This window comes from Capsicum annuum, chromosome 3 (genome assembly GCF_002878395.1).
Source record: "Capsicum annuum cultivar UCD-10X-F1 chromosome 3, UCD10Xv1.1, whole genome shotgun sequence".
NCBI lineage: Eukaryota > Viridiplantae > Streptophyta > Magnoliopsida > Solanales > Solanaceae > Capsicum > Capsicum annuum.
In genome coordinates, this window is record NC_061113.1 from 26698189 (window position 1) to 26711047 (window position 12859).

Sequence of the window (12859 nt, forward strand, 5' to 3'; positions counted from 1 at the left end):
ACAATATAGTCTAATACGTTAATTTCTTTTGTTTCATTTTATGTAACACTTTTTAATTCACACAATATTAAAAAAATATATAATATTAAATATTTTATAGCTACAAAATTATTTTAATTTTATGATTAACTTTTCTAATTACAATAACTTAATTACTCTCTCTGTTTCGTATTAGTTGACCCCTAAACACTTGACACATTCGTTAAGAAAAGTATTTATTAGGAGTCTATTTTATCAAATTAACCTTATTAATTTAAAAAAAGCGCCACATAAAATAAAATGGAGAACATATTTATTTCCCCAACATTGTTTCTTTAAGAAATATCACTTTTCATCACAACTATGTATCTTATTCTTATCTTATCTTATCAGTGTAAATGAGAAAGAAGTCAGTAATCAAGCATGACTCATCAGTTTATCACAAAAAAATCGGTGATGACTTTCTATAAAGTTCCAAAAAAGTCGATGATTACTTCCTTCAGAGCTTTGGAGTTGTATTTTTCTTATCAGTTTTGTTCATCTTACTTAGGTAAGTTTTTTTTACGGGGGCGTAAATTGATGATTAAAAATTATTTATTTTTAAATTCTAAATCTTGAATCATGAGGTGCTGATTGTTGTTTGAGTATACAATCAAATAATTTACACATCGGTTAATTCTTTTCCCTTAGTCAAGGTGTTGAGAATTTTGTGATTGTAAAGTTCTTGAGTTTTGTACTTTGGAAAAATTGTTCGTTAGGAATCACCAAGTTCTTAACTCACCGTTTGATAATTCTGCCAAGTTTCTTATTCGTTGTTGTATTACGTGTGAAAATTGAAGAAAATTTAGTAGGTTTTGGTGATTTTTGTGATTATATGAATTTATTACTTTTGGTAAATTGTTTGCTTGGAACTACCGAATTCTGAGTTTTCTGTTAGATAATTCTCCAAAATTCCTAGATCCAGGTTGTATTACATGCTAAAATTCTCAAAATTTTAGTCTGTGTGTGGTGATTTCTGCGAGTATATGGACAATTTTGAGAATCTGATTATGGATCTATTGGCTTTTGTTGTTTGGAGTATTTGATTCGAGAATCCACTATTTGAAAGATTTAAGAGAGTTGTGGTCCTCTGACTTGAAAAGGAAAAATTTGTTAGTCAACGGATTGAATGTCAGGTAGGCAACTAGATTTTCCTAAGACGAGTGGTTGGAATATATGTAGTGACATGGATGATTATAGTTTAGGGATCTTTGATGTTAGGTTGAATTTGAAGGAAAGAAATGGGAGTGGATTAGTATTAAGAGTTTACTTTTAAGGTACTTAATAAGAATAGTTGTGTTTTTGCTCATTTAATTAGTGAATATTAAAACAATTATAGGAATTTGTGTAGGATAGAATTGCCTGGTGTGAAGAATACTTAAATATGATGTCTGATTTAATTAGTGAATATCGAAATAATTATAGGGGTTTGTGTAGGGTAGAATTGTCTGATGCGGAGAATACTTAAATATGATGTCAAAATGTAAGTGAAATAGAGTTATTATATGTGAATTTGTAAATGTGATAGAATTTTTAATTTTTCTATTAGGTGTTTGACTATTAAATTTGATATAAGTTATTTTATATTTCAAGGACTGCTGCTTTTGCTTTTGGAGAAACAAAACGAAAGAAATAATGAAGTCTTTTCAAAGAAGAATTTAGCATTGTACATGTAAGTATATAAGTTTAGCATAATTTATTTTTCTATATGTGAAGTAGTGTTTATGTTTATCTCAAGTGTATGCCCTATGATTTATATTTTATTCTTATCTATTACTGTGTTTCTCATATCGAACTTATGTGCTCTTAGTGGCGACAGAATATAATTTGAACATAATTTGACCGACATCTATTGGAACCATAGATTCTGATGGATCGTGAAAAAAAAAAAAATAAACGATCTCTCTCAATAACAAATAGAAACATCAAGCGACGTGAATAATATAATAACTTGACAAGTGAAGAAAAATAAGATTTATTGGTGCACCACAAATCTAAGTATCAAGAATCAAAGAGACATCGACTTTTTGAAAATACTTCCTCCTGATCAACTGAAATAGTACCATACACATACGAAAAATGTGAGTACGTAGTCTTATATTAGTTATGCCAATGGTTTATGGGTGTTGGTTAATATTAATTTTTTTTTATTCTAGGTTCAACTTCAAATATATTTGATCAACATCCTCAATCAAATTATGTTTCACTCAAAAACGTACCAAACTGTAAATTTTGTTCTGCAAAGAGATTTCAATATGAACCACCTGAATTTTGTTGCGCCAATGGTACTATCAAGTTTACTTCATATAAAATGTTAATGAAATTACGTAATTTTTATTTTGAAGAAGATGAAAAATACCTACACTTTCAAACATACATAAGGACATATAATAATCTATTTGCATTTACATCACTTGGTGCAAAGTATGATAAAAAATTGACTAAAAGAAATTGTGGTGTATACACTTTCAAAGTTCAAGGACAAATGTATTATTTTATAAATGATTTGTATCCACAAAATGGAAAATAAAAAAAATCTACAATTGTACTTCTATGATAATAACGAGCTAGCGTATAGGATGACTTGTTCCAATAAAGTTCATCAATCAATAGTGAAGAAACTAATGGATATATTATCAAATAATTCATATTCTATTTTTTTTCGGTCTTTGGTAAACATTTATAATTTAGAAGACTTTCACATTGCTCTTAGATGCAGAATCATATTTATATTCACGTGTTTTTAAACACATGATGCATGGTCTTTGTGGCAATCTTAATCCTACAAGTCCTTGCATGAATAAATATGGTTGTTGCAAATTCAACTATCCAAAAAGCTTCGAAAATCATACCTTGAAAGGACACTACTTGAACAATTCTTGGTTTGTCCCGTACAATTCATTTTTGCTTGAAAAATTTGATTGTCATATGAATGTTGAAGTGTGATATGATATTAGAGTTGTTAAGTATCTTTATAAATATATTTATAAAGGACATGATAGAATTGCATTTTTTGTTCATGCTAATGAGAAAAATATAAAAATAGATGAAATAAAAAATATCAATCTGCTAGATGGGTACCACCACCAGAAACTACATGACGCTTGTTTGATTTTCCGATTAGTGAAATGTCACCAAGTGTATGTTCCCTTCAAGTTCATCTTCAAGGAGGATAATTTATTTTATTTAGAAGCAATGCTAATATATACTCGATTTTAAACAATCTGATGATTAGAAGAACCATGCTAACTAAATTCTTTCATATGAATAGTGCTAATGAAGATGGTAAGAACTTAATTTGTTGTATCGTGAATTTCTCAAATATTTTGTATGGTCTGCGAAAGAAAAAATGAGGTCACGTCAAAAAAAAGGACGTACAATAGGACGTGTTGTAATGTGTCATCCTACAAAAGGAGAACGCTATTACCTAAGATTATTATTAATGAATGCTAGAGCTCCAAAATCTTATAAAGATATACGAACTGTTGATGGACAACTATGTAGTACTTTCAGAGAATCTGTTGAAAAATAAGGCCTTTTACATTCTAATATTGGATGTATGTTAGAAGTAACAAGTTATCAAATGCCACATAGTTTAAGGCATTTGTTTGCAACATTATTAGTATATTGTAATCCAGTGAACCCTAAAGAATTGTGGAAAAAATTTGAATAATTCATGTCTGAAGATTTAAGATAGTACCAAATATTAAAGTATATTAACGATATATTACATTCTATTGGAGCCGAAATAAATGAATATAAGCTTGTCCAAGAAATAATCAGGCCTTCCAAAACAGCAAAAGAAGTAAAGAAAGTTTATTTTGAGAGAACAATCATTGTCAGTGAAGAAGATATTTTACTATATAAGAAGCTAAATAAAGATTAATTTAAGGCGTATAACATTATTATGGAGAGAATATTCTCACATAGAGACGGAATATTTTTTATTGATGACCCAGGAGGAACAGGAAAAACATTCTTACATCGTGCTTTACTTGCAACTGTACGATCAAAAGTTATATAGCATTGGCGACAACTATTTCTGGTGTTGTCACTTCACTTTTTTCTGATGGACGAACTGTACATTCACGCTTTAAAATTTTCATCAATGTTGATGACACTTTTAGTTGCAATATTAACAAACAAAGTGCACTTTCATGCTTAATTAGAGATGCAAAATTGATTGTTTGGGACGAAGTGACAATGACCAAAAAAAATTAATTGAAGATTTTGATTTTCTATTAAAAGATCTTATGAATACAAATATACATTTTGGTGGAAAAGTGATTGTTTTTTAAGGTAATTTTAGACAAACGCTTTCTGTCGTTAGAAATGAAAAAAATAAAATTTCATCAACGAAAAGTTATTATATTCGAACATTTGGGAAGAACTTGAAAGATTACACTTGTCCGAAAATATGCAAGCAAAAACAGATCCTTCATTCTATGATTATTTAATGAGAATAGAAAATGGACAGGAAAAAGTTAATTCTGCAAACACGATTGAATTTTAAAATATTTTATTATTTCTTTCTCAACTGAAAAAGAATCATTAAATAAATTATTTACAATGACATATTCTAATATGTACATATTTTTGTCAACATCATCTTCCACAGATTCACGTGTCATTTTGACAATAAAAATAATTTTGTAAATGAAATAAATGACATGCTTATCACTAAATTTACAGGACTATCAAAAACATTCTTTGGTATTGATGAAATCGTTGAACCTAATGATCAAGCACAATTTGAGGACTTGTTACATATTCTTAATCCTGCTGGTTCGCCACCATATAAGTTGTCTTTAAAAGAGAACTGTCCAATTATATTATTAAGAAATTTAAATTCATGCAAGGACTGATACACAATTAACTTATTGTGACTTTAAAACACATGTTATAAGTGCTAAGATCTCATCTGGTGACTTCAAAGATACACATGTATTTATTCCAAGAATACCGTTAATAGCATCTCAAAAAGAAAAATTATTTTTTTTTAAAAGGACTCAATTTTCTATACGATTATATTTTGCTATGACCATAAATAAAGCACAAAGTAAAACATTAGATTTTGTTGGAATTTATTAGCGAGAGCCTGTAGCTGTATTTTCACATGGTCAACTTTATGTTGCTTTATCAAGAGCAAAATGTTCAAAATGTGTAAAAATATTGATTCGACCTTCAATAGCTGCTAATCATGATGATCACTCAACATACAATGTAGTTTACGATGAAATCATTCAAAAAGCTATTTTGCAAACATAACATAACATAAACATGTATTGCTTTTTCCTTTTCTTGTTCAATTTTTTCTTTATTTGTTTTTACTGTTCAATATAATACTAACCATATCTTTTTTTTTTCTCTTCTTCTCTTATGCAGTATTTATTACAGGATATGAAATACAGACTTAATATTAGTAGAATAATTTCACAAATAAAAGAGTGGACTTGTAAAGTCCAACTTATTGAAAAAGCAAGAGAAAGAAAGAGTAAGGAAGGACGAACACGATTTCAAATCGCAATTGCAGAAGATGAGACGGTATTTTTTAATTACTTAAATAGTATTCATTTAGATAAGTTACCTAATAAGGTCTATTTACCTTATTATTATTAATAATGTTATCTTAAAAAGTTTAATGTTAGCTTATTTAAGTATTATTACTACATAATGAGAAAACGTAGTAAACATTAAAAAAGTGCAAAAAATATTTCTATCTTGCAAGCCTGAAATTAAAGATCTTCATTGATAAATTTAGATCTTTTCTTAATGTATAATTTTCAAATGCTAATTTTCAAGGCAGAAAATTGTAGATGTTAAATATGTAGCACAATGTACTCCTTAAATTTTTAGCCCTTCTATTTGTACTATGTTTTTTAATTTAATTTTTTTATTTTTTATCAACATGTTTGTAGTCGCTGTATTATAGGATAACCCATAATTTTGTACTTTAGACTATTGAATAATTTAACATTTGTAAATGTAGAAAGAAAAAATTGCGATTATTTTGTATGGAAATGACATAGATAAATATCAAAACAAGTTCACTCCTTTCAGCACATACTTGATATCAATTACAAAAGTTAGAGCACCACTATCCTATGGACTTCTTGTCAATACATTTGAGTGGGTTTTAGATAGATTCACTGTTGTTGAACAAATCAAAGAAGACAACAGAGATGATCCACCATTGTCAGCTCCAACAAGATTAAACACAATATCTTTGATAATTTAGAGCAAGAACCACGACATGTAGAATTTGATAAGCAATACTTTACATATATTTTAAGCTATACTCAAATGTTATTTCTTAAAATATTAGCTAAAACATTTTTATAAACAGATGTGCTCGCTGTTGTTGTGAATTGTGGTGCTATTAAGGTTGCTGGCATCCATGAAAATAAATATCGACAAATCATTGTTATGGATGCTAAGTAAGATAATTAATATTCAAGTTTCGATATCTAGACTAGCTGATTTTCTATTAATATCACAACAAGATTAAAATGTCGTGCTTATTAATTTAGAGTGAGTGTAATATCAAAATATCGATTGTAGTATCTAAATGTTGATTTAGAGTGAGTGTAGTATCTAACTTAATAAAATTTTATTTCTACCAAATTGTTAACATTTATTTGCATCACTGTATTACTAATTATTTATTCCTTCCAGCATGCATCATTGTATTTTCACTTTATGGGAAGACTTTGCTGAGATTGATGGAAGTGAGCTAGCTGCATAAATTAAAAATCATTCCGTAATCCTAGAAAAACGAATTGCACGTTCTTCATATATGGTATGAATAAAATTTTATTTTTTTCTTTTATATGTATGTTTTTTTAAAATATTAATTTTTCTTAACTTATAAGTGTACGACACAGGGACATCTTTGACAACAAGATATAATTCTACAATATTGATAAATTCTATATATCCTCAAATTGCAGAACTAATAAACTGGTATGAAACAAAGCCAAAATAATAGAACTATAATCATGTATAAGATCAATTGTGCATGATCTAAAATAATATAACTATATGTCTATAGGGTGAAAGACAATGAAGAAATGTTGAACATATATACACAAAGAAGTTCTGCTGGAATACCTTCATCCTCAATTCTAATATCGCCACATGATGACATTATACCTGTAGAAAACATTCAAACACAATCTGCGGTATGTATCTCAACATATTATATGTTTCAGTTCAATAATAAATTAATAGAATAATAATAACTAATCTTTTCCATTTTTCTTTCTGAATAGATGCAATCCGTTCACGTTGAAGGTAAAATGTCATTCTTGGGTGATGATGAACAGATATTTTATGAGTTAATGTGTCCAAAATGCAAGAATAATGTTAGAATCAAGATAATAAAGACAATTGATTGTGGTAATAGAGATTGAAAAATGATCAAATGTGAAGCTTAGCTTCAATGTATTCATCAAGAGAGTATTTATACGAGTACAAAGAGAGAAGAAAAAAAAAAAACATCTAGCTAACTGAGATAGTTCATGTCAACTGAATATGAGCTAACTAACTAGTGCTCCATCTGTATTTTTACAACTAACTAACTAATTAACTAACTAACTGATAAATTAAATAAGAAACCTCAATAAATATTATTAGAAATTATTGTATCAATTTTTTTAATATACCAAATTTCTCCATGTCGTAAGTGTTATGATCCAAAGGATTCAAAAGCCAAACAGTCTTGTTCATTTGAAGTTGTAATTTTAGTTCTAAACTGATGCAAATAAAGCTCCAATTTTTTTATAGATTTGATTTAACTAAACTTCCTCATTCTTTAACACAAGAGGATTCTTTGAAATTCAGTCCCAACAATTGTCAAACAAATACGTTTAGATGGAATTGATTATTTTCGGATTGTCTCTGTTCATATGGATTAATAAAAAATTGTACCACCTATTTAATTAGTCCCACATATGTCACCACATAATTTCATTAAAAGGCGGGGCATTTTCACCGTAAAGTATAATTGATGTTAATAAGTGGAAGAAAATGTATTTTTAACTCAAAATTAATATTTAAAGCAATTGAGATCCAATAGGTAGGAGAAAAACAAATCTAAATCATCTTCAATATATATTAAGAATATTATTTTTATCTTTTTGGTCTTTTCTTGTAATAGTGAAATGTGATCTTTTAACTGTTGTTCTAGATCACAAAGAGAAGCTCAAAATATCAAAACGGAGAATATGCAAAGAAAAGTAGAGCTATGGTAATTGAAAATAATTTACCAAAATATGTAGCAAATAAAAGGAAAAAACCTTCTTATTTATCTACACCAATAAAACGCTAAATCTTGAAGTCACAAAGCCCTCTTCTCTTTGTCTGACAATTACTTTCTCTTATAGTTATTTACTAACTAATAAAAATTTCATTCATATTAATCTAATCTAATTTAAAGATTTGATATTTTATAATTGTACATAAGCGAAGTATTGAAAAACATTTTTACCTTTTCTATTTAATCATTAGGGAGATTCATTATTCTAGATTACTTCAACAACAAATTTTTAGGCTTTTTACTCTCTTTCAAATAGATGAATATTCAAACATCAAAATATTTGGATGTGCGTCTTATTAAAACTCATCTCAAATTAAAATATATCCCCCTCACGCACACATATGTAGGTCTTGTACGCTGTATTAATTATTTTTTAATATTTCTAATAGTTAGTTAAAATTCATTTTTTAACGACCTGAATTTTGATGAAATATGTGAAATGTGTGTTTTTGTGTGATTTGATTATTTTATTCATTTTTGTAGTTGCATTGTGGTAATTCTGGGGTGTGGAGTTGATTGACATGGTTCTCAATGTATTTTGGTACCATATGTGCAATATTGTGATTTTAGGAGACTTCGAGAGTCTTATTATGGACTTTTGTGATTTTATTTTGATCCGTGCAATCGATGGCTAAACGCAGGGGCGGATCTACGGTAGCGGGTGTGGATTTCCGGGAACCCACAACCGCTACTACAAGACATATAATTAAATGAGAAATATTATTAAAAGGTATAAATATTTAAAGGTGGGAACCCATAACAAAACTGGTGGATAGCTCAGTGGTTAGAGGGAACCCATGTGTATTTCCGGCCCTCCAATGCGGGTTTGTATCACACATTTTCTTTTTTATTATGCTTGGGAACCCATAAGTTTAAAATTTTGGATCCACCTCTAGCTGAACGGACTATGTAAGCAGATCTGAAACATCGATTTTAGGATGGTAACATATTTGGTGTGGTTTTACGACTTTTAAATCTCATTTCGACCCTCGGTATGATAAATTGTGATTTCGGATTTTGGGGGTCAACTTTGTGAAAACGGCGTCTTTTCAAAAATACGATATCCCCATTGAGTCCGGAGCGTCGCATTTAGTAAGGTTACATAGTTCATTTACGTATATCGGATTTCAAATGAATCCCGAGGCCTTTGCGGAAACTTGAAAAGTTTTCAAGTTTCCAGCTGCTATTTGATGTGCAGGCAATTGTCAACCTTGACCGTGATCGCTAGCCTTGGCCGCGATCAGAACTAGTGTGATTGCGATGGTCCTGGTGCGATCGTGACTGGCCTTTCCAGGCGGGGGATAGTACGATCGCACACCTTGAGTCGTGATAACGACATCTGAAAACCTAAAAGGGTATAAATAGATCCCTTAGGTCCTGAATTAGCTCATTATTTCTCGTCTCTTTAGAGATAAACCCTAAAATAGTGTGAAAGCTTAAAAGTGAAATTTGTGGGTGCTTGGAGAGCTAGATTATCATTCATTTCATGATTCTCTTATGAATTTAATGTAAAAATTCACCTTTTTCTTGGTTGCATTTTTTGATTAATTTCTCAAAACACCCAAAACCTTAGGGTTTGATTTTAAACCCCAATTTCACTCTTTTTTCACTTGAATAATATTCCTAATCCTATAATTACTAGTTTTTCCTCAATTTAACCTTCAAAATAATTTTGATTCTTGATTTTAAAATGGGTTTCAAAGGTTTTACCATGTAAAGTTTAAAAATAATTTTTCTTCGATTTGAACCTCGTTTTAAACTTGTTTCGAGTTAGGTTTCAATTGTAGATTCCTAAAAGTATGGAAAACACATTTTTGAAATAAAGTTATGATTTTGCCCTTTTTTTTTTTTTTTTCTGAAAATCCGTTTTGGGGGTTTGTTTTGACTCCGAACCAAAAGTGGGCAATATGAGTATCGTTGAATTTATTTTGACGTGTAGATTCTATATTTCTTTATTTTAATTGATTTCAAGATCGTTCATGAGAATTATGGTCATGGGTTGAAGTGATGTGGACTGGTTTTCGGCCTTGAGGTAGGTTATGGCTTAACTCTTCAGACTGAGTTGCATATTTAATTTGTATACAAAATGCATGTTAAGGGTGCGAAAAATAATCATGAAATTAGCTATCTTAGTGTGTTGTGCCTGTGTGGGGGCCTATATGTGATATAATTATTTGTTTTATGATATTATGTGATATGTGTGACCGTGTGGGATCCTATGTGATGTCGATAGCCTGAAATACATGTGAGTGATTGTATTTTATGTTGTTGAAATGCATATTCTACTACCATTGGTGTATTGTGTTATATTCATACTTTATTGACATATGAATCATGTGTAATTTCATGGATGGTAGAAGTAATGAGTGGAAATTGGCTCACGTGGTTGTGGAATATATCATTGTGGTTGATTGTGGAAATACATCATGTGGTTGATTATGGAAATACTCATTGTGATTTATTGTGAGCATTATATCCTCATATCATACTCATTTATGGAACAAATGATACCTCTGTGGCAACACTTGAGAAACACTGCATCACCTTTTAATGACAGAAAATGTGACATCATATAAAACTCTCCTCGAGGGATGTGTCGGGGATGAGATATGAATTGTATACGGGTTGACAAACCCCCCCATGGGTCCTATGTCAGAAGACTTTACTTCGTAGGTGTATAAAGGAATTGTGCGATGATCCTAGAGGTTGTGAGATGACCTCCCGCATCATCATCTTATACATTGCACTTACTTTATTATGTTATGTTGTGATTAAATTGCCACATTGACTTGTCTTAAATCTATTTTTTCTACCTTCAGTTATTTGTACTTGACAATCTTATATATACATGTTCTTCCTTGTTTCTACTTGTATGATATATGATGTATACTTTTATCCTACCTTGTTGTGTTGTTACAATATACGTGATATATATAGTAGAATTATTAGTGCAAGCGGTGTGGGCTACCGTTGTGGGACATTTTTCGATTGCAGGTGATGTGTCCTTTATGTGTATTTTGTATGTTTTATTATCTACTTTGTTCGGTTAGCCTATGATACCTATTGAGTATAAGTAGATCGTACTCTCGCCTACTACCCCTTTCGGTGCAGGTCCTAGTTCGAGTGCACTCCAGCTTGCTTGATTCGAGCGGTGTTTGGTACTTTCCAGGTAGAGATTGACTTTCAGGCATCCGGATGTATTCTACTACTTTTCTTAGAGACTATGTCTTTATTTTCATTTCAGAGATAGAGCTTTTCATGTATTTGGATAGAGCTTTTCATGTATTTGGACATCTTATATATTTTTTTTGGATTTGAACTGTACTAGATACATTCTTATACTGTTGACATCAAGTTTTGGGAGTTATGTCTATACTGTTGATTTTGTTCTTTCCTCATTTATCATACTTATATGGTTCGGCTTTATTCTAGAAGCCTTACCTGAGGGTATTTTTGGTCTTTTCCTCTTTGTGTATTAGTTTGGGTGATAGACTTACTCATCGAGGTTCGCTGCGACGAGTGCCATCATGACCCTTTGATAATGCTCAACTCACATCATTATTTTGATGCTAGGTGGTTGTCGTCAATATAAACCCAACAAGAGTCGAGGTCGTATCCATAAGGAGTGCAAACTACTTTTCTAAACCTATGTATGTTGAGAGTTAACTAGGAGTTAACCCATAATGTAAAACTAAAATAAACCATGAAATTAAATGAGGGATTATGAATTAGAACTTTTGTTGAACAAAATCACACTACAACACTAATTTAAGAGAAAACAAGTGATGAGTAAAACCAATAGAGAGAGTTCTTGGGGTTATGCCATCCTAGGGGTAATTGGGGTATGGATAATCGATAGGTAATCACAATTTGAGTTAATGAGTCTTGGGTAGTGATGTAAAACGGGATACAAGATATATAGATTCAAGAGATAATCAAGAAATTAAGAAGAGATAAGTAAGAAAGAAAGAATAATTCCACAATTAAAGTAAACTAGAGATGAACAAATGTTGATTTGTGACTCTCTAATTTGAACAAACAATTACAAGATTAATTCAAGGGAGAAGAGAATTGAACTAATACATGAATAATCTTACCAAAAGATATTCAAGAGAGATCCAATGTAGAGACAAAGGGACAAACCCACAAACTCATCAACGAGTGTTCAATCTAAAAAATATAGTCTAGCCTAAAATATGCTCATCATATTCTATTTATACTTCTAGGGTAAGCTAATATATGAAAAAACATAAATGCCCTTGATTAAATGTGCATCATATTATGACTAAAAATGACCCTAAAATATCATGTTAATTTTCTATTGTGTTGATTCTTGGATTTCTATTCTCTTGAAATACTCCACGCTTTTGATGTCAAGTTGAAATCCATCCATGCAATTAGCACTTTCTGAACTTACATCATTCTCCCCTTGTTGAAAAGAATTTAACCTCGAATGCAAACCTTGCAAATCATAGAGGGAGTTAGTACCCAAGCCAAAAAATTAATCTTTCAAGTAAGTTACAT

General features: G+C 30.2%; 1 long non-coding RNA gene across 4 annotated transcripts; it reads left to right on the top strand.

The window, feature by feature from the left end:
* The first annotated feature begins 298 nt into the window (after positions 1-298).
* Positions 299-11649, top strand: LOC107864082. Of its 4 annotated transcripts, XR_001672561.2 has the most exons (7): positions 299-529; positions 1612-1690; positions 5404-5562; positions 6694-6817; positions 6903-6981; positions 7070-7199; positions 7290-11649. It is a non-coding gene; the product is annotated as an uncharacterized LOC107864082 (long non-coding RNA). The 4 variants fall into 4 exon arrangements; XR_007053485.1 differs by having other exon boundaries at positions 6694-6981; XR_001672562.2 differs by lacking the exon at positions 6903-6981.
* The last annotated feature ends 1210 nt before the right edge of the window (positions 11650-12859 follow it).